The 18,759-nt window shown below is 42.4% G+C and overlaps 1 protein-coding gene across 3 annotated transcripts in view; it reads left to right on the forward strand.

Moving 5' to 3' along the window:
• Positions 1 to 450: 450 nt before the first annotated feature.
• The window catches only part of foxp2 (forkhead box P2), a 102,831-nt gene continuing 84,522 nt past the window's right edge, over positions 451 to 18,759 (forward strand). For 2 of the 3 annotated variants that reach the window (XM_038738717.1, XM_038738718.1), the window contains exons 1-3: positions 451 to 824; positions 9,779 to 9,845; positions 10,596 to 10,661. The gene's annotated coding sequence lies outside the window, so the exon portion shown is untranslated. The remainder of the gene's footprint in view (positions 825 to 9,778; positions 9,846 to 10,595; positions 10,662 to 18,759) is intronic. The other variant, XM_038738719.1, reaches the window with a different exon arrangement.

The raw sequence follows: 18,759 nt of genomic DNA on the forward strand, positions 1-18,759 counted from the left end.
TGGGAGTCCTAGTTGAAAGAGGAACATTAAGGGAATATTGATTTCCCCCCCACATATACTTCCCACTTGCGGGTGTCTTTGCAACACAGCGACTTCTTGGTGATCCCCATCATATTATCACAAGTTTCTAAGATACAGGAACTGGCGCATTTGTCTTTAGGTCAGAAGGACCGTCCCGTTACTGGAAGATTACCGGTTCAATCCCCGACAACAGAAATGTATGGCGATGCCTAACGTGGAAGCTTCCTGAACCTTCAGATATGAACGGCCGCTGTCAGAGAAACACGATACCGTAAAACGTTTGGAAAGGGGGGGAAACAAACTTTTAAAAATACTTTTTGTTTAGCAGGTGGCCCTGACGTCACACGGGGTCGCAGTACGCCCAAAAATAACAACACACCTCCGCGTACAAGCAAGTGCCTCCCCCGGGGGGGTTTCTAGTCCCAAATATACTTGCTTTCTGGGGATACAGCTTGATGTGTGTTTGAATCGTAACGAGAAAAAAAACAAGCCGCGTCTTCCTCGCATTGCGCGTCATTCAAACAGGACTCAGTGTACTGCTTTCCCCTCTGTTGCATTAGTAATAACAGCGGCGTTGACGGGAGACAGCAGGAGAGAGTGTGTGTGTCTCCGACAGCGGTGCCCAGCGGAGGAATATTTTGAGCTTTTTATTTACTCTGCTGCTTGTTGTTCATTTTCTCTGAGTTATGGTGAACTTGGACAGTCACGTGTGAAGATCTCTGCAAGTATAGAGGACGGCGACTTCTCACCTGGTGCGTCCCTTTGACTTTACCGTGAGGGAAATATACCTGCCATTTTTTGTGGTAAGTTTTTCTGCCCAAGAGCTTATTTCTCTCCGCACTCTTTGACTTTTTTACTCCTCTGTCCACTGCACTGAATTAGGAAGTGGTCCGCCGGCCACAAGTTTGCCTTGCGTTATCGAGCGCTTTGCAACTTGACTTGCAACATTGGGCTATTATTTGCACGTTGCGCGTGGACTTCCTGTGCTTTTTGATTACCGAGCAGCTGTTAACACATTTCACCTAGCGCAGGCTTCGGCTTTTCTATGTTAGGACCTCCAGCTAGCACTGTCCAGGCACTGCCTGGTCTGATCGCTGAACACTGACTTTTGAAAAGACGACTTATTGTTTCCTATCTGCATATTGTTTTAAACTTTTATTTGAATTTATAAATGCTGCTTGCAAATTTTAGCAAAAACAAAATTTAAAATTTACCACCAAGTGATAAATAACATATGAGAAAACTAATTTTAAAGCGTATTCTGTTCATAAATGTGCTGAATGTGGTAATAATAGTGACAACTGTCCTATGCGATTTTTATTTGACGTATTCGCGCCTTTAACAACAAATAATGTCAGATTATACCTACATTAATGTCAATGAAAGCTGGTTTACTATCTATTTAGTGTTTGCTGTAATTTATTGGTTATTTCAGTAACTAATTAATTAAAACAGCAAAAAGGTTAATTAATTATATGTAATGCAACTTGTAATGGCTATATCACATTAAATCTATATGGCATCTTATTGTTATGTATCAAATAGACAGGGATTACTGCAGTCTTTAAAATTCCTTTACTGTTGTAGCCATGTTATGTTATCACCTGTGACACACAGGGGTTGCATATAGTTTTTAAAAGCATTTTTTCATCAATGATCATGTTTTTAAAAATACCTTTCTCTCAGTTTCTTAAGTTCAAGCCTATACATTAAAAATTAAATGCAATAAGCCTGAAAGCATAGGCTGTATAATTTAATTATCTATGCTTTGTCTGCATGGTCAATATCTATGATTATCAGCAGTCAACACCTTACCGTGCTTGCTTGCTCCATTTTTATATTCCATCTTTTTTCGCTGTCCAGAAACAAATAGGGATGCTGGTAGCATATTAGTTTTCCTCAGGATTAACCTAAAATTCTGTCTAATTAAGCTAAAGACTGAAAGCTCATGAAAGCCTCTACTGATTTCCTCTTTCACTCTCTGTGTCTTGCCACTGTTCTCTTGCATTACTGAGGCCCCAAAAATCAATAGATGTAACTGTTTTGTTTTTTTTTGGTAAAGAAAGACTAACAAGGTAGTGGGAGCTGCTGAACTCTTCGGGCCTGTTCTCTGATCAGCCTTCACCCCTGGATTAGCTGGATCGACCCTCCTTGTTCAAGCCGCAGGGTGCACAGGTGTTCCCTCCTCAGTTATGCAGGTGTGGGCCAGTTCCCCCCTCACTCAGCAGCTCTCACTCTTCAAAGGCCAGGCGGCAATAAATGCCCCTTGTGAAATATGTCAGCGACAGTGCACAATCAGCCCCTTTGTTGAAGTGCTCCTGTAATCATTTCTTAAAGCATGTTCAAAACAGGCCGTACTCTCTTTTTACTTTTGTTTACTTGCTGCCGGTGTGGTGTTTGCGTTAAGTAAGGTCACTTTATTCTGTAAAACAGGATGCAATTTTTCGTCAGGACAAAGGGAGAGATGGAGAGAGACTTGCCATTAGTCTCCAACCAAGACTGACCGTTGTTGGGAGCAGTGCACTTATTACTCTGACTCTCCCCACTCTGCATCCATTTTTTGATTGCTGCATTTATCATCGGGCGGTCGTGCTCTACATTATGGTAATAGGAAAATGAATGTCCTCCACAGGATTAATGTGTATACCCTGTCATACGTTTCAATCATTTATCAAAATTAAGATTCAGCTTTCAGCTCAATGGACACCGGTTGATGCATGATTTTATCTTAGATGTGGAAATTGTTGCTTCCAGCTGAGCTATAGTAGGTTGTGCTTTGCAATTTATTTGTAATTCTGAGAGTCCTATGAAAACTTGTGCGTTTACTGGGAACACAGGAACTGTTCAAACTTACAATACATGGCAGGTGCAAAATTATGTGTGCAAAAGTGCAAATTTTATATAAGTCCAGAAAGTGGACATATATGACATCCATGCTGTTTTGAGACGGACCACTTCTTAGGCAATGAAACACTTGCTCACTTTTGGATTAGCTATTGAATTGCACCATCACCCATCCCCCAACACCTCTGTAATGAAACAGACTGCTCGCTCAACCCTTGAGGTGTTGCTGCATTTGGTGGTGGGGGGGGGGCAGGGTAAGAAAATCAAGGGATTGGAGCACCAGCTTCACTTTTCCAAACATCTCACTGAGCCCCTTCCGTGTTACCTACACAGTGTGTTTTCATATACAGCTAACTTGGCCCCGTTACTAAGCTTGAAGGCAATTAAATGGCCTTATGTTCAGGTTTTATCCCCGTTAACTTCATAGAAATGTTTCCATGACAACCTCCATGCAAGTTAAAGCAACCAGAAGTGATCAAGTCCTTTTTTTTTCTCCCCTCCTCCCCTTTCATCCCCCACCCCCCCTCCCGCTTTGGTTCCCTCCCCCCTCCTGTGTAAGAATGGAATTTGTGTTGACAGTTTTGGCCTTTAATGGCACTTTTGTGCCTCTCAAAAGTATTTGTTTACCAGGATCATATGCTGCAAGCTGTCAGACTCAGAGAGATCGACTTCTTAAGATAAAAGAGTGTATTACATGCTTAAGAGGCCACCCTTTTGCACTGTAATTATCCACATCACAGTAATGATGTTTTGTGTGCCACAGTTACTAAGAGTCTTGAGACAGCTCAGACTTTTTTAGTTACGCTCGGGGTCACTTCTTAAGCCCGACTCCACACTGTTTGAGTGAGAAACGTTGTGACTCTTTGGCTGGAGAAAGCTGTGCAGGGTGGGGTCAGGGGATGAGGATTAGAGGGGAGATTGCAGGCTGCCCGCACAAGGGTGAGTTAAGAGCTATCTGAGGAAAGAGTCAGTCACTGACTTACTTTTTCACACTGGCCATTTGTTTCATCTCAGCTCATAGCCACATGTAGAATTTATTTATATAGAGTTTATTTTTATGGGTTTTCATGTTTGCTTGGCAGAGTCAAAAAGACTATGTGGTTATATATTTACTTGGACCAAAACAATTTAAGTGTCAAAATATCTTGCAGAGATTGTTCTGCAAATATTATATCTTGCGTCATCGTACCGCCCTCCAAGGATTGTAAAGCCACAAACAAATGACTCAACTCTCACAAGCCAAGTAGCTTTTGGCCGGTGCGTGTGTCAGAGTCTGAAATGGAAAGGGACATGCATGCTAAGTTATAAAACAAACTTATGATTTGTGTACACAGTATTTCTTTAAAGCTTTGTTAAATAATGTATGCCTTTTCATAAGGCTTAGAGTTCACCTCTTGGCACCACAGTCTTGACAGTGACCTTGTAGTTAATCGTCTGCCGTTGATATGACACTCCAAGCTGCCATAAGCTTGGCCTGTAACACTAGCTGACCTGTCTCTCTGTTTATCTAATAAACTATGTACTCCATTTGAATCACAGTACACCAACAGCAGCCACAGGCTGTGCTTGTTTTTTTTTCCCTACTTGCTTTTTTCCCTTTCCTTGTTGAGTTAACAATTGCATGTTTACTTGCTGGTCAGTGTGGTGTGAAGGCATGACAGCTTTTATTCAAGTCACGGTCAGATGGACAGTATCCTGGTGTGAAAAAAATGTGGTGTTTTAGGGGTGTTGCCCTGAATTAAAGATAGAGGGTCACTCATGGTAAAAGGCAAGGTCACTGTTGCTCAGACCGTATTCGGCCATCAGCCTGTCACTCGTAAAACAGTCAAAACCTCATGTGAGACAGCGCTGAAGCTAACAGCGGTAGATACAACCCAACCATCATTTAAAGTGCCTTTTTTGTGAAGACATCTGTAGCATCTGTTTAGCAATGAAAACCTCATTGGATTATTAGTGGTGTGATAGATATGCTGCACATTTGACAGTACAAGTAAAATTAGGGGAAAGGAAAATAAAGTTACACTTCTTTCGTCATTTCCAGTCTCCCAAAGACTGTTAAGTATTTACGAGTTGTATCCAGGTCAGAAACACAAACAAACAGTCGGTGCGTTCGCTCTGCCTCACATCTCCAAGGACCTTTCCTCTTTACCCAGAGAGACGCAAAGAGAGAGAGGGGGAAAAAAATGTTTATTTCAAACATGTTGTGTGAGGGGAAAAAAACATGGGGGGGGGATTCGTGATAGTAACCGTTTTTGACAGGCACATTAGGCTGCAGAAAGAGCATCCAGCTCGGGGCTGAGGGCATATGGTGCTGCCTTCTGCCGGCGTAGCTCTAGACCAAGTTACAACACTCGCGCAGGGTCACGACTGTCTCAGGTTTGTTCCTTCTGTCTCACCATCTAAATAAAAACAAGAGAAAAAAGGGAAGTGGGGGGTTGGGTGGTGGTGGCAGTGGTGTTGAGTGGGGTTGGCTGGGCATGGGTGTTGTACAGTAGCTATGTTTTTCAGTAAAGGACACAAGGAATGTTTCCAGTCGAGCCCTTTGGGTCAGGACATCATTTGCTCCAAATGTGAAGGGGGTGGGGGGCTTCATTTGACATTTTCAGAAATGCATCACTTTTACGTTTGGGTTGTTTCACAGCAACACACTCCACCACAATTTGTGTTTCTGGCTTGGCAAAAATAAATTTGCATGAAACACAATGGCAGTTATCTAGTTACAGGCAAGTATAGTGTAGTGATTTTATCTCCTTTCAGCAGCTGAACACCCAGCTTGCGCTCTTGGATGGCAACCCCTAATCCTACTCTAAACAGTAACCATGTTTTCACCACACTGCCTCTGTTAGGTTTTCTCCTTTGTAATGTGGAGAGGATGGACTTGGATAATGTGTAGGATGACGCAGGGCTCTGGTCTGAAGACAGCAGATCGGTGGGAGGGTAATTACAGGCTACTGTGCGGCTCTCTGGATTTTCCCTGGATCACAGCTATAGGCCTCGATGCTCAGCCTTCAATGCTCCTCTCTGAGAACGAAATAAAATGGCCACAACATATGGACACAGCAAAACAATGGTTTATTTTTATGATATTTGATGAGTGGTTTTTAATTTAGATTGTCACTTCTGGCAAGCAGCAGGGCAGATGGTGCAAACTTGAGTGCCCATTAGAGCCTAAATACCTCCAGGCAGCTGTTGCTCATAAACTTTTTTTTTTTCTCCTGCATGTTATCCCCCTCCCCCGCATTTCCTCTCTTTAACACGGCCTGGGTCAAGAGGAGTCAAACCTGTTACAACACCTGTTTCTGCATATGCAAATCTGTTGTTTTGTCATTTCATTAGGCAAGGCAAAAAGACACGGGTCCCTTGTGGTTGCAAATGCGACTGGCACTGGGCCCAGTTGGCATGCTACACAGCAGAGGGATGCTTGAGGCGGGGTGAAGGGAGGGATGAGAAGTTGGGTTTGTGTATCAAAGTGACTCAGCCGTCGGATGCCTTCACATTACAGCTCAATCTGGATGGGTTCGTATTATTCGGAGTCCAAGTTGTGGAATTGGGGGGTGGGGTTGTAACTCCCCCTCGTATTATCTTTATCTTTTCTGTAAAGAGTTGCTGGAAGTGAATGACAAAGGACATGAACAGTAGCCAAAAACTGGCACACGCGTGTCTGGCACACGCAACCCCTTCCTCTAACCCCCCCCCCTTCCCAGTGTCCTCTATTCTCCCACTCCTCCCATCCGCATCCCTTCATCATCTGGCGCTCTCCCGCAGTGCTCGCCTCTTAACCACATGTGCCAGTGCCGGGCCTGCTCTTGCTCCGGGGCTAATTGTTCACTGGTAAACTGCATGCTTGTTGGTGGGGGTCTCTCCAGACACACCGCTACAAAGCAGGATGATGGCGGTGGGTGGGTGGGGGTACAGATCATGATCTCTCCATGCAGTTTATTTTCCCCCATATAAGTCTGAAGATTGTCGGTTGTAATCCGGCCTGTGCGCCGAATGCAACAAATACACCATGAAATTAAAGGTTATTGCAGGAGCGTAATGCAAAAGCTCTGTTCGAGATTACCAAAGCTGTTTGCAGACCTAGAGAGAATGACAGGGAGGAGACAGAAGAGTAGGCTTTTCTTTCCTGTTTTTTACAGTCCAAGCATCTCCCTCTCCCTCTGAGGAACTGGATTGGTTTGTCATGTTTTGACAGGTATATATTAATACTCTTTGATTTTCAGTCCAGTTGTATAAAAAGCCTTAAGGGCAGTTCATTTAGAGCAACTTCGAAAGGCGGCTGTTGAATTTTCACTATATTCGGTTTTCTTTTCCAGCGTGACTAACCTGTGTCCAACTGCAGTCTAATCCATTGTAACTTGTTCTAATCTAATGCTGATGTAGTCTTTTCATGAGTGCCTTCCTCAGCCTAGAACTAAGAGTTGAGAGATGGATGGATGGATGGAAAGACCTATAGGACTTGTCCCTGTGCTGAGCTAATCTCATCTGATAACTGAGGCCTCCTCCCTCTCCTTTCTTGTCCCCCCCTCAATGTCTTCCTCCTCTCTTCTCTGCCTCCCTTCTCTTGGTGGGTCTGATTTGTAGTTGTGCTCCTCTCTCACCACACAGACGGCATTAAAGCCAGGCCCCACAAGCCCCCTCTGATATGGGAGAGTTCATTAGAGATGTGCCTTTGATGGGCAGCCTTTTCATGTGACTACCGGTTTTTCAAATACCTTGATGTAGAAGCTTAAGAAGGCATTGTGCAGTAAGCCCTCCTTTTGATGCGACTTATTTAGATCTGCATAGTAAATCAGGGGGGAGTAAATAACCAGCCAACAGATGGAAGCAAGGAGATAAGGAGCCAGCGAACAATCGCATTTGTATTTTGTTATGATGTTGACAGCAGCTAAAATTCACTAATCTAGAGCCACTGATCTGCATTTCAAAGAAATCTCATTTAGCAGCGGGGAGGATAAAGTTCCTCTCATTGTGTCTATTTTATTGCATTCTTCGCTAATTTATCTGCCCACAGATTTAACGTGCAGGGCTTGGTCGTAGGAGCTGGCGTCCGTGCATTGCATAGGGGGTCTTAAATACTGTGAAAGCGGTTACGTCTAGACTGTGAGCTGAGGGTAATTACACGTCTGACCATGAATAGAATGAGTTTGAAGACTCATCTTTCTTCGGGTGGGCCTGAATTGCTCGACTAACACTGATAAGGAGCATTTGGTCCCCACAGAAATATTGCCAGTGACTTTCCATAATTCCCCCACCCCTTTTCCAACACCAAGGATGGTATTTACTTTTAAGATAAAGTTATTGTGTACAGTAATCTGACTTGTTAGCATAATGTCTTCTTTCATTGCAGGACCCTCCTTTTTCTGCAGTGTGGAGGTATTTGTGGTCCGGGTCTTAAATAGTTTATCTTGACTTAGTGCACGAGTGCTTTATGTAAATATCAGCCTATAGCATTATTAGGCCTTCATGAATACTTGAATGCATTTGCCATATTTATAAGTTGATAGAATTTACCAGTGGTTTATATTTGGCATAAAGATGTGTGGTATTTGTAAATCCCCACGAATTGGAGGTCATACAGACTAATAGCATTCCTAATGCTTTTCCAGTGAATAAAATATGACATCTGCACAGCCCAGAGGTGTTGAGATATTGAAGTCTTCTTAGCAGCAAATAATTGTAAGTAGATCATGTTTTATATCTAAATTATAGTTAAAACCAAAGTATTTGTTTGTTTTAATTGACTGTGAGCTTGACAGCTTTAGTCATCCCATGAAGCTAGGGTTTTTTAAAAATCTCATTATAGGTTTGTTAATTTTATTACTCTATATACATAGAACTATATTTCTCAGATGTTCAAAATGTAGATGTACACAATACAATTTAATCATGATTATATAATGCCCTATTTGTTTCTAAACTTGTCAAACCTTTTCATATCTGTTGTTACATTGCATTAGTTGGTGCCCACCCCCGCCTCAAACCCTCTCACCCCATTCTGTGTAAATGTTGCACAGCAATCTGTTTCCACAAACTCAAAACAGTGAAAAATTATAGCAGTTGGCATGTTTTGTTTTCAGCTGTGCTCTTTGAGCTGAGGGCTTTTTGTACAGTTCAGAGAGCACATTCCTTAGGATTCAGCACTCGTTGGTTGCCTGTAGGGGTCATTGGAATTCTGGGAGAATAAAAGGGAGAAAAATCTCAGAGAGGAACATCCAGGCCATTTTGTGCCCCACATGCCCCCGGCAGCAGAAATTTGCCTCCACCACTCGCTTCAATGAGGGGAATTAATTTTTTCCCCTGATGCTCTAAATGTGATATATGTGCAGTAAAAATGTCCAGAGCACTCTGTAGCTACAGTTGTTGAATTGTACGCTCTTGCAGTAGTTGTGTGATTAACACAAAAAATCATCAATACTAATGGTCTCTAAATTATATGGATGCCATAGCATGTGTACTTAGATGCAGACAGCTGAATGGACCTACATGAGAAATCAATCGTGTCAGGTTTACAGTGTAATTTACTTGGCGTTGAGAGCGTGAGCCTTCTAGGCACTGCACCTTTTAACTTGAGAGAAGTGAGGAGTGTGTGTGGGGGGGGGACTATAGCTTGTACTGTACTTTATGTTGCCTGTTTGTGCATGTACTCACTCACACACACATGCTCTCATGCTTCATAGCATAATCCAGGTGCACTTTGTTGTTCCAAAGTTTATTGCTTTCACATACAAGCCATAAAGACAATATGCAAGACACAATCCAGCCCACACATGTCCGCACCAGCACTGAATGTGCTGAGGAAACATTTAAAAGAGGGGGGAAAAAAAAAAGAAGGGGGGGGGAAAAAAAAAAGATCAGCGTTTCATGAATAGATTTGGACTGATGGTATACCTACTGTTTTGTCTTACCTCAGATAGCTGACATCGCTGGATTCCTTCCACTCCTGTGACGGACAACAACAGCAAGTTCTCTCCCTAAGGGTAAGTATTTGAACATGGTCCCTTCATGTCCATCTGTCAAAGAATCCTCAACCTTGAGAAAGATTAGAGTAGCATTAACAGTGTCTTTTCAAGGATCAGTGTTAAAATGAACAGTAACCTACAGTGTATTCTCAAGATCATTCCAAGCAAAACTCTTTTAAGGAATGAGTTGTTTTTGGTTTGAACAAATGGATAAACTGATTTTGTTTTTTTTATCGAGACACCAACAGTGTCTTTATTTTTGTGTTACAGTATTGTTAACCCCACTGTGTTTGGTTGATTGTAGTGGCCAGTAGAGGTCAAGGGGGCCCCATTCCCTGCTCAAATGTAACAAATCTTAATCTTGTCCACCTTGATAGAATTCCCCCTCCACTGGGCAACCTTTCAGTTGTGCCTGTTTGGTTTTCACACCCCAAGGATTTTCAATTTACTCTAACTTAGAAGTTATGATATGCACTATGGACGGCAAATGTGGGCAAGCTTGGATATCAGATTTTTAAAAAGATTTATTTTGTTGATGTCTTGATTGAGATTTGTAGCTGACAGAATAAAGTGAACACAAGTTAAAGCCATTTTAACTTAACTTAAATTAGCTTTAATCTGATGTTAGTGTACCTGTATAGCCAGAATATTATTCTTTTCTGGCTATACAGAAACCAGATAAGGGAGAAATGGAGCTTTGCTCAATGTGATGCTCATATTTTTAGTCCAAACCACTATGTTTCCCCCTTGTTTTTTTTTTCTTTTTAGGATGAAATATGCACACTCTGCGCCCGTAGAAAAAAGCAGACGACACACACTGTAAAGTCCAAAGTGGTAGGTGAAAGCAGTTTTCGTTGTCCTTGCATGCCTGGTGTTGTGCTTTTTCCCAGATTAATGTGCACACTGTAATGAGCCACATCAGTCATAACTGTTGGTGGGGTTTGGCTTTAGAGTAACACAATCCTGGGTGCTGAAAGGACAAAACAGCAGAGCCAGGTATGAGAAAAGTACCTATTAGTACATATTTTTGTTAGGGGTATTGTTTATAAGATCTGTAAGGTATTTTTGTGATCCTGTTAAGAAAAGTTAATTTGCCGTTTAGCATAATATAGTGGGCTTTTATTTAACAGTGTAGTGTTTAGAAAAATAGCATTTTAAAACCAGTTTCAAATTAAAAACTATTACATCTTACATCATTTAAAACCATTACAATTAAAAAGCTTTCACTTTAAAAGTTGTTGGGATGTGGGAGATTCATGTCAAGACAGATCTTTTACATTTATCAAAAGTTTTGTACCTGAATATTAAGTAATAAACATTTATGATTGAAAGGTATGGGTGATATCAAATATTATCTGTTGATGAGTTAATATCTAACAAATTCAACTTGTTGATTGATCCTGCATCTTTGTAGTTCTGCAAAACTTGTTCAACATGTTCAAAGATAGCTCCCTTTTCCAAGATAATGATATGAGATGGTGTTTGTCACCAGGTCAGTCCACAAATGAGTGTGTGGAATCTCAGGTCGCGTAATGGGAATCACCAATTATATCAGACAACATGACTAATGTGGCCACTCTATTGATTAGATCTCTTGTATACACCCATGCAGCCATGCCGCATGAGTGCCCACACACGCACAATTCCAAACGCTTTAATGTATTGATGGTGCGAAGAAACACAGTAAAATGTTTAATTTTGTTGGTTTGGAAGTATATAAACTAAACGAGGCAGTGAAGAATCATGTTTTGGGTCAAAAGAGTGGTGTGTGTGTGTGTGTGTGTGTGTGTGTGTGTGTGAGAATGTTTAAATGGAGTGATGTGCTACAGGTATGTTCCATGTGCTGTCAATCAATCATTACAATATAAATAATTTAAATACTTATGCTGTCCGTTTTCTTTGAATCCAGGCCATACGTTTTATTTAGATATTCTGCCCAACCCCAGGGTGAAAATCTATTTATCTTGCTACATCATTGTGAAGTTGCATCTTTGAGGTATAGTTATGATTAAAGCGTGTGGGCAGGAGCAAAGATGCTGGGTGGCTTGGCTGTAGAACCAGGTTCACCTCCCTAAGAGTCCTATCTTTCCAGAGTGAAGCAGATTCCAGATTTCCTTTTCCACCTAAAAGAGATTTAAATATTAGTTCTTAATTTGTCTAGTATTCAGTTAAATCTTCAAAGATGAACTCTTACTGCATATCTGCTGGCCTAAAAAAAGTCCTTCTAATCATTGCAAAAAAAGTGTAATTGCCCCAACACTACGAGCCGTACTTTCAGTGTAGACATATATAAAAATCTACAGCAATTAAATATATCTTTGGCTGCTTTAAAGAAGCTGCAGTTTGGACTGAACAGCCCTCTGCCCACATTTCCAGTTTGAAATTGATTTCTTGTCATAGATCAGAGACCTCTTGTCATTCCATTTCCAATCCTCAAATGGTTTCTCTGAGCCTGCTAACTGTCGTCCCTGTGAGTGGGCAAACAGGAGGAACCTCCACGGGTCTTTACCCTGGGCACTAAGAGCAGTCGAGGGGGTAGAGACCGAAATCAAAGGGACTTGGATCATTCCCCATTGGCAGCCTGAATTGTCTAGCTGATTTGGGATTGGTGGAGAAGGTAAAAACTCCGGGGTGGGGGTGGATGGAGATCAGGCAAAGCAACCCCCCCCCCCCCCTAATCTTTATCCACCATTAACCCCTGTGCCCCAGTGTGTGGCTGAGATCAGGGCCATTGGTCAATCCCCCATTCACTGCCATCCAGAATATTTTAAAGTTAAGCCCCCTCGCTTAACAAAAAAAGTCTTACTCATCAAAGGTTTACTTTCCCTTCTTTCCCTCTCTTCCCTCCTTTTGCTCTCAGTCCCACTGCCGTTCTTCATGCGCCCTTCTCTCTATGGTCCACTGTTTTGTCTTCACACTTAGGCAGGGGGAGGGAGAGAAGTTGGAAGTTTTGGAAATTCCCCAAGTTTCCATATTTTGACTTAATGAGGTTTGGTTTAGGGTCTGATAGTGTCGTGCTGTGAGCAAATTGGAGCAAAAGTGGATCGTCCACTGACGTCCTGCCCTTTGCTGATCCCTCGGATTAGGAGCTGTCCTGTTTTTAAATAGACTCCGGAACTGTACTTACATTATTTCCGCAGAGGAAATATTTTTCACACCTGATATGTATATTCCCAGCTTTTTTCTTTGCTGCTCCATGTGAAACCCATCAGACAGTGAACATATAACCATAACAAGACCGAATTCAGTCCAGGTCTTCTACTCCATATGAACTTTTCAGACTCTATACTATATTTTTTCTTACCAAGCGTCAGGTATTTATCTTTCCACAGGTCTGATGAGAAACAGAAATGACTGAGGGACGGAGTAGAAAAACAAGAGAGGATGTGGAGATGCAGGGTTAGACAGCTGGGAGGGAAGAAAAGAGATTGCATGGAGTGTTTGTCCAGTTGCCATGAGAATGGAGTTAGAAAGCGGGGAGGTGAGGAGGCTCAGAATGACTATTGCCATCATTCCTTAAGGAGAAGATAAAGAGGCTCAATGAGTCTATTGATCCTCGTGGCTGCCTATGCTATCCCTTTCTCTCTCTTACCCCCACTCTACTTTTTATCCAGTTGCTTTTTTTAAATGCCAAATCTTTATGCTATTTTGCAGAAGATGTGATTTTGGAAATGATAATAGGGGGAAAAAGGTAACTTTACCCTCAGCAGTGGTGGCCTCAGTATACTTGGGGGGCCCCTCCACTAGTTCTGTATATGTACACCTCATACTAGAGATGAGTGATACTTTAGAAATGACTGATTGCAAGTGCTGCATGCATCACCTTAATTTCTATAAACGAGCAGGGATCTAGTGTTTCATGTGTTATTCTTTCCCTGCAATTTAATTGGAGAAATCTTGGGTGCGGAAGCTGGACTTGATGGCATCTCTCCAAGAGTCTGAGATTATTGTGAAACCCAACCCGAGGCAGGCATGACATCAGAGCGGCCTGACTTTAGTTTGAACTCCTTATTTCAGGTGGGAAGAATTATGAGCGGCTTCACTCGCAGGTGATCGTGTCCAATGAATCGGTCGCACACAGTCGCGCATTCTTCTCCCAAGGTCTAAATGCTGATTGTCTTGACAGATTGAACTGGTGTGTTATCACCAAACTGTCACGCAGCCTCATTTTTCAGCCTGCACACATAGCTCTCAGTTTATGTTAGCCCTTCACAGTCCAGTGTTTTATAGCGAAATTGTCATTATGACATCAACAACATCTACACTAGTTTAACCTACTGATGATCTCTATTTATCTCAGGGAGTGCATAGTATGTTACAGTGTAATAGAAGTATTTAGAGTTGCAGACAAATCAGTGCTGAATTCCTAGTACTTTTGAGGCATTTCCAAAATGCAAACATTATGTATGTATGCTTTCGACAGAAATTGGTTTCTAGGAAACTATATCCACCTCAGGAGAAAATGTGACAGTGGGATTTTGGCTTCCTGGACTTGTTTAACTAATCAGATACAAAGTTTTGCATAAATGTAAATGAGATTGTTTGTTCTCTTCCATGTTGCGTATTAATACGAGATTTAGTTTAATGCGTATTTAATAAATGGAAGGACAGCATTCAAGGTGTTTCACTCAAAATATATTTCTTTGCAGATTACGTTTTTAATTACATAAGTGTGTCTAAACACTTTTTTATAAAATATTTTTATCATGAAAGGGACAAATTTTTATTGTCTTTACATTCTTAAAATTCCTTCGTGAGATGGTGCCCTCCTCCGCTGTAACGCGCTCTCTCTCTCTCTCTCTCTCTCTCTCTCTCTCTCTCTCTCTCTCTCTCTCTCTCTCTTCTTTTTTTAAGTAAAAGTTTCAAATCAAACCACACGGTCACAGCCACTGAAAAAGCTTTTACTCCAGAGGCATCAAGCCAAGCTTTTGTTCACAATGATCACTTGATCGCGGGTTGAAAAGGGATACAGGCGACAGTGAAACCCTACAAGAGCTTGGAATCTGACTTCCTCACCACAAACCGCAAGCCTAGACAGTGCAACCCTTACTACCTGGTTGGAGGCGAAATGGGCAGAAAGCATCCTCGTGTGTGTGTGTGTGTGTGTGTGTGTGTGTGTGGTGGGGGGGGGTGAGAAAAATGCGCTCACACACAGCATGCTCGATTTGGGTCATAGAGCTGACAGACAGTGGAATGTGAATGTGTGTATGTTGACAAACTCCACTGCACTCTGAATGGGGTTTGTGATTACACCTCATCATGCGCACTGCATCGGTCCTGTCCCCGGCCCCCCGATCCTTCTCACCCTCTCTCTTCCCTTTCACTCCCTCTCTCTTCCCATTTCTCCCTCTCTCACCACAGTGCCTCTTGGGCAATCATGTGGTCACACTACCTGACTCCTTGCTGCTCAAGAGTGCAGTTGACAAAAACAGCCCGAGGCCCGTCATGTGGAAAAGATTTGGTCGGCACACAGCATACATTCTACCCCCCACCCTACAACTCCTCACTTTCTCCCACTAAGTAACTGAAGCACCAGGGTGTTACCTTCTTCTGCTCACCTGTGAAAGGAAATGGCATGGCTCTCCTCCTGTCTGGGTGTGCGCGTGAGTGGATATTTATGTGTTTGCAGCTTTGTGGTCATGTTGCGTGGATGCCGCTTTAAACAGCCGTGTGTGTGTGTGTGTGTGTGTGTGTGTGTGTGTGTGTGTGTGTGTGTGTGTGCTTTCGCCAGCCCCTCTCCCTCCCACAGTCTGAGAGGTGCAGGCAGTTTCTTTTTGTCAGTTGAGCTGCACTCCTCATGTCATGTAACATAAAGCTGGTGGTCAGTGAGAGCTCTCAGCTGTCAGTCAGCTTGGTGGTCCTAGCCTGTCGAGCTGCTCACCTGTGTTTATTGGACAAGACCTGCTCTACACTACCCAGAGAGAACACCTTGTCTACCTCCCCTTTTCTCTTTCCCTCTCCCATGCTTTCTCTTTCACTTTGTTTTTTGTCTATTTCTAAGATTCTCTTTGTCTGTCTTTCTCGCTCTTTCTGCCTGTCTCTCAACACAATATAGCTTTTTTTTACTTTAGCTGCCCTCTTTTATTTTTTTAAATCCACCACTGCCTTTCCTCCCAGTTCTTCTCCCCGCTGTCCTGTACAGTTTATTCTCCTTTTCTGCTATCCTTTTGTCTCCATTCTCCCTCTTCTCCCGCTGTCCGTTCTTATTTTGTATTATTTTGGGACCTCTTTGTCAGTCCTTCGGTTTGAAGCTGCACTGTCTCTTTGGCGGCGGTGTTCATCTCTTCTCTGCACCTGGCTGAGCACAGGCGCGAGCATGAACACACCGCCGCTAGACGACTGATTGAAACTTGTGTCTCAAAGTTGCAAATGTTCACTGAAGCATTATATTATAGATAAAGTAAATAAACTAGGTTACCATGGGAGAAATCTCTGGAATAGACTGCAGTGATCGACCAGATGACACACACACACACACACACACACACACTCATAAACAGACACACATATATCAAGTGAATAGCTGAAAAGGTGTTAGTGATGTTGAGGTGTGAGCAGAGCACTGGGTGGGGAGATCTTTTCTATGGCTCAGGAATTTCACAAGTTTAATGTTTTTTGAAGAGCTCTCTAGAAAAGTAACAGTTGGATTCAAGGACCTGCAGTCAAGTGCCCGCTTATATTGTCAATCCATAGTCTACAGTCAGTGTATAGCATAACTTTATCAAGCAAAGGCCATTTATTTCTTACTTTGTGTATTTCCCGGAAGCCATACTTACAGATAGCTTTCACAGATTTTCAAAAAGCATTTTTACGAAAAGTTATTACCTTTCACCTACAGCCAAAGGTAGTCTTGATCATTTCCCCTTTTATTCACATTTTCTTGACTCTCAACTCTGTAATTCTACTTTTCTTTTCAGAAGTTCTTTCAAACCCCGTAGTCAGTCAGTCCAATTCAAAAGATTTTTGTTGGAAAGACCTATTAGCCAGGCTAGTTAGCATATTGGTTAAATGCAAGGGCTGACTCTTTGTGGCTACAGGGTGTCCACTGAACGATCCCTCAGTTTAGAGTGCTAGCGAGGCAGTAAAGCCACACTTCGAAAGAACCCCGCATTCATATTTCCACCTGGTATTATATGAAACTCCCTTGTATTTGCCGTGGTTCCATTCTGTGCCGTAAAGTGGTATAGGTGACATGGTAATACATTTGCATTGTGCACAGTGATAAATACTCTACCAGGTCTTACTCACTCCGCTGCTTCCGAATGTGTCCGAACAGCGCCTGTATTGTCAAAGGCACGGGGGTCATTCAAAACTCAGTCTCCCTCCCTTCTGCCTTTTGTCAAATATTTCTGCGCGGGTGATAGTTTTCTCATTTATTTAGTGAATAGTCGGCGGGTGAAGAAGAAAGAGAGTTTTACATTATGGAAATGATGGAATGGGTTATAATCTCCCACATATTCATCACGGCAGACATTGGACCCTTGTGATACCGTCCTCCATTTGGCTATTGTTCCGGGTCTCTTTCCACGCACTGTTCCCCTCAATAGGCAAAGCAGGCTTTAATCCTGTCTCTCTTTGGAATGACAATGTTTACTAGCTATCATTCAATAAGGAGCCAGGAGCATGACACACATCCCTCTGTCTATAAATGCTGTGCGAATGTGCTAGGACCAGATACAGAAGAAAGGTATTGTTAGCTCTCTGAGGTTAGGATGGAAGGGAGAGGCTAGTTCGTCAAAGCAGTTGGACGTATGTTTGGTATGTGTATGTTTCGTAACGCCTAAAATCTTTTCAAAACTTTTTCACTCAATTTACCTGCCTCACCCATACATACTGTATACATTACAGTTAAAGAATAAGCCTTTGGAGTTAGCTCGTCCATACAACAGCACACGGACATGGCAATGTTGGGTAATTATTGCCTGTAAGTAAGGATTAGGGTCTTGGATGTTGACAGTAAATTGGCTGTCAGAGCATGTGTTTAACACACTTTTGTGTGGGTCAGACACATTTTTGCAAAGAGGGAAGGAGTCTGTACATAGCCCCCTCCCCCTTCTTTCACGTCACCTTTGTCATGTGTTTACAGGTCACTAAATAAATATGGACTTATTTTTCTCACTCACTTATCTCTTATTGTGCAAGGACGCGCAAGCGAGCTAATGAGATTTCTAAATATAGAGGGAAAAAAAGAAATCCATGGAAGCTAAGATGTTTGTCTGGCTTTATTTTCCTCCGTTTCCTTCGCCCCCTCCAAATTGTTTTCCCTTCAAAGTCTTGACAGCATTAGGGATTAGTGGCATAGCTGCTAACAGTCATTAGTGTGTTTTCACCATTGTGTCATGCAGTGTTTTCTACCACCACCACCACCCCCAGCTTTACCTCCTGCGTCTGCCTCCTGCTTTCGTGCCAAACAAGAAATGAAAAACTATAGTTACGACCTCCGGCGACCCCTCCTGACGCGCAGTCAGTTAAATGGTTTGTAAGACGTTTAATTACCAAATGGTATAATCGTTATTCATCTCATCATTAGATGTATGATATTAAGTGAATTGCCTCCCCTGGGTCCCTGTGTTTCACAGATCAATAGATTTTGATGGAGCTTGAAGGGTGTGGGTGTTGGTGGTGGGGGGGGTCTGCGTGGGCAGTTAAAATACTTCTGAGGCCCCTGATATGAACCCATGCATTGTTTGCGTGATGCACAGTGGTGACATTCACTTATTTATTTATGCAATTAGCCTTTATATAGGTTTAATTATGCTAATGTCTATGCCTGCACCCAGGAATGGCACTATGTCATTTTTTAAAATGGATTTACTGGGTTTATTTTTATGGTGAAAGGACATGAAACAATGGACAAGGTTATGGCAACACAGACTTCCCATTGGCAGAGTGCTTGCGTTTGCACTTTGGGACACTTTGTTGGTATCAAGCA

The sequence above is a fragment of the Micropterus salmoides genome, unplaced genomic scaffold (assembly GCF_014851395.1).
Source record: "Micropterus salmoides isolate LMB-PRFRI ecotype aquatic unplaced genomic scaffold, ASM1485139v1 Ms_hic_scaffold_23, whole genome shotgun sequence".
Classification (NCBI taxonomy): domain Eukaryota; kingdom Metazoa; phylum Chordata; class Actinopteri; order Centrarchiformes; family Centrarchidae; genus Micropterus; species Micropterus salmoides.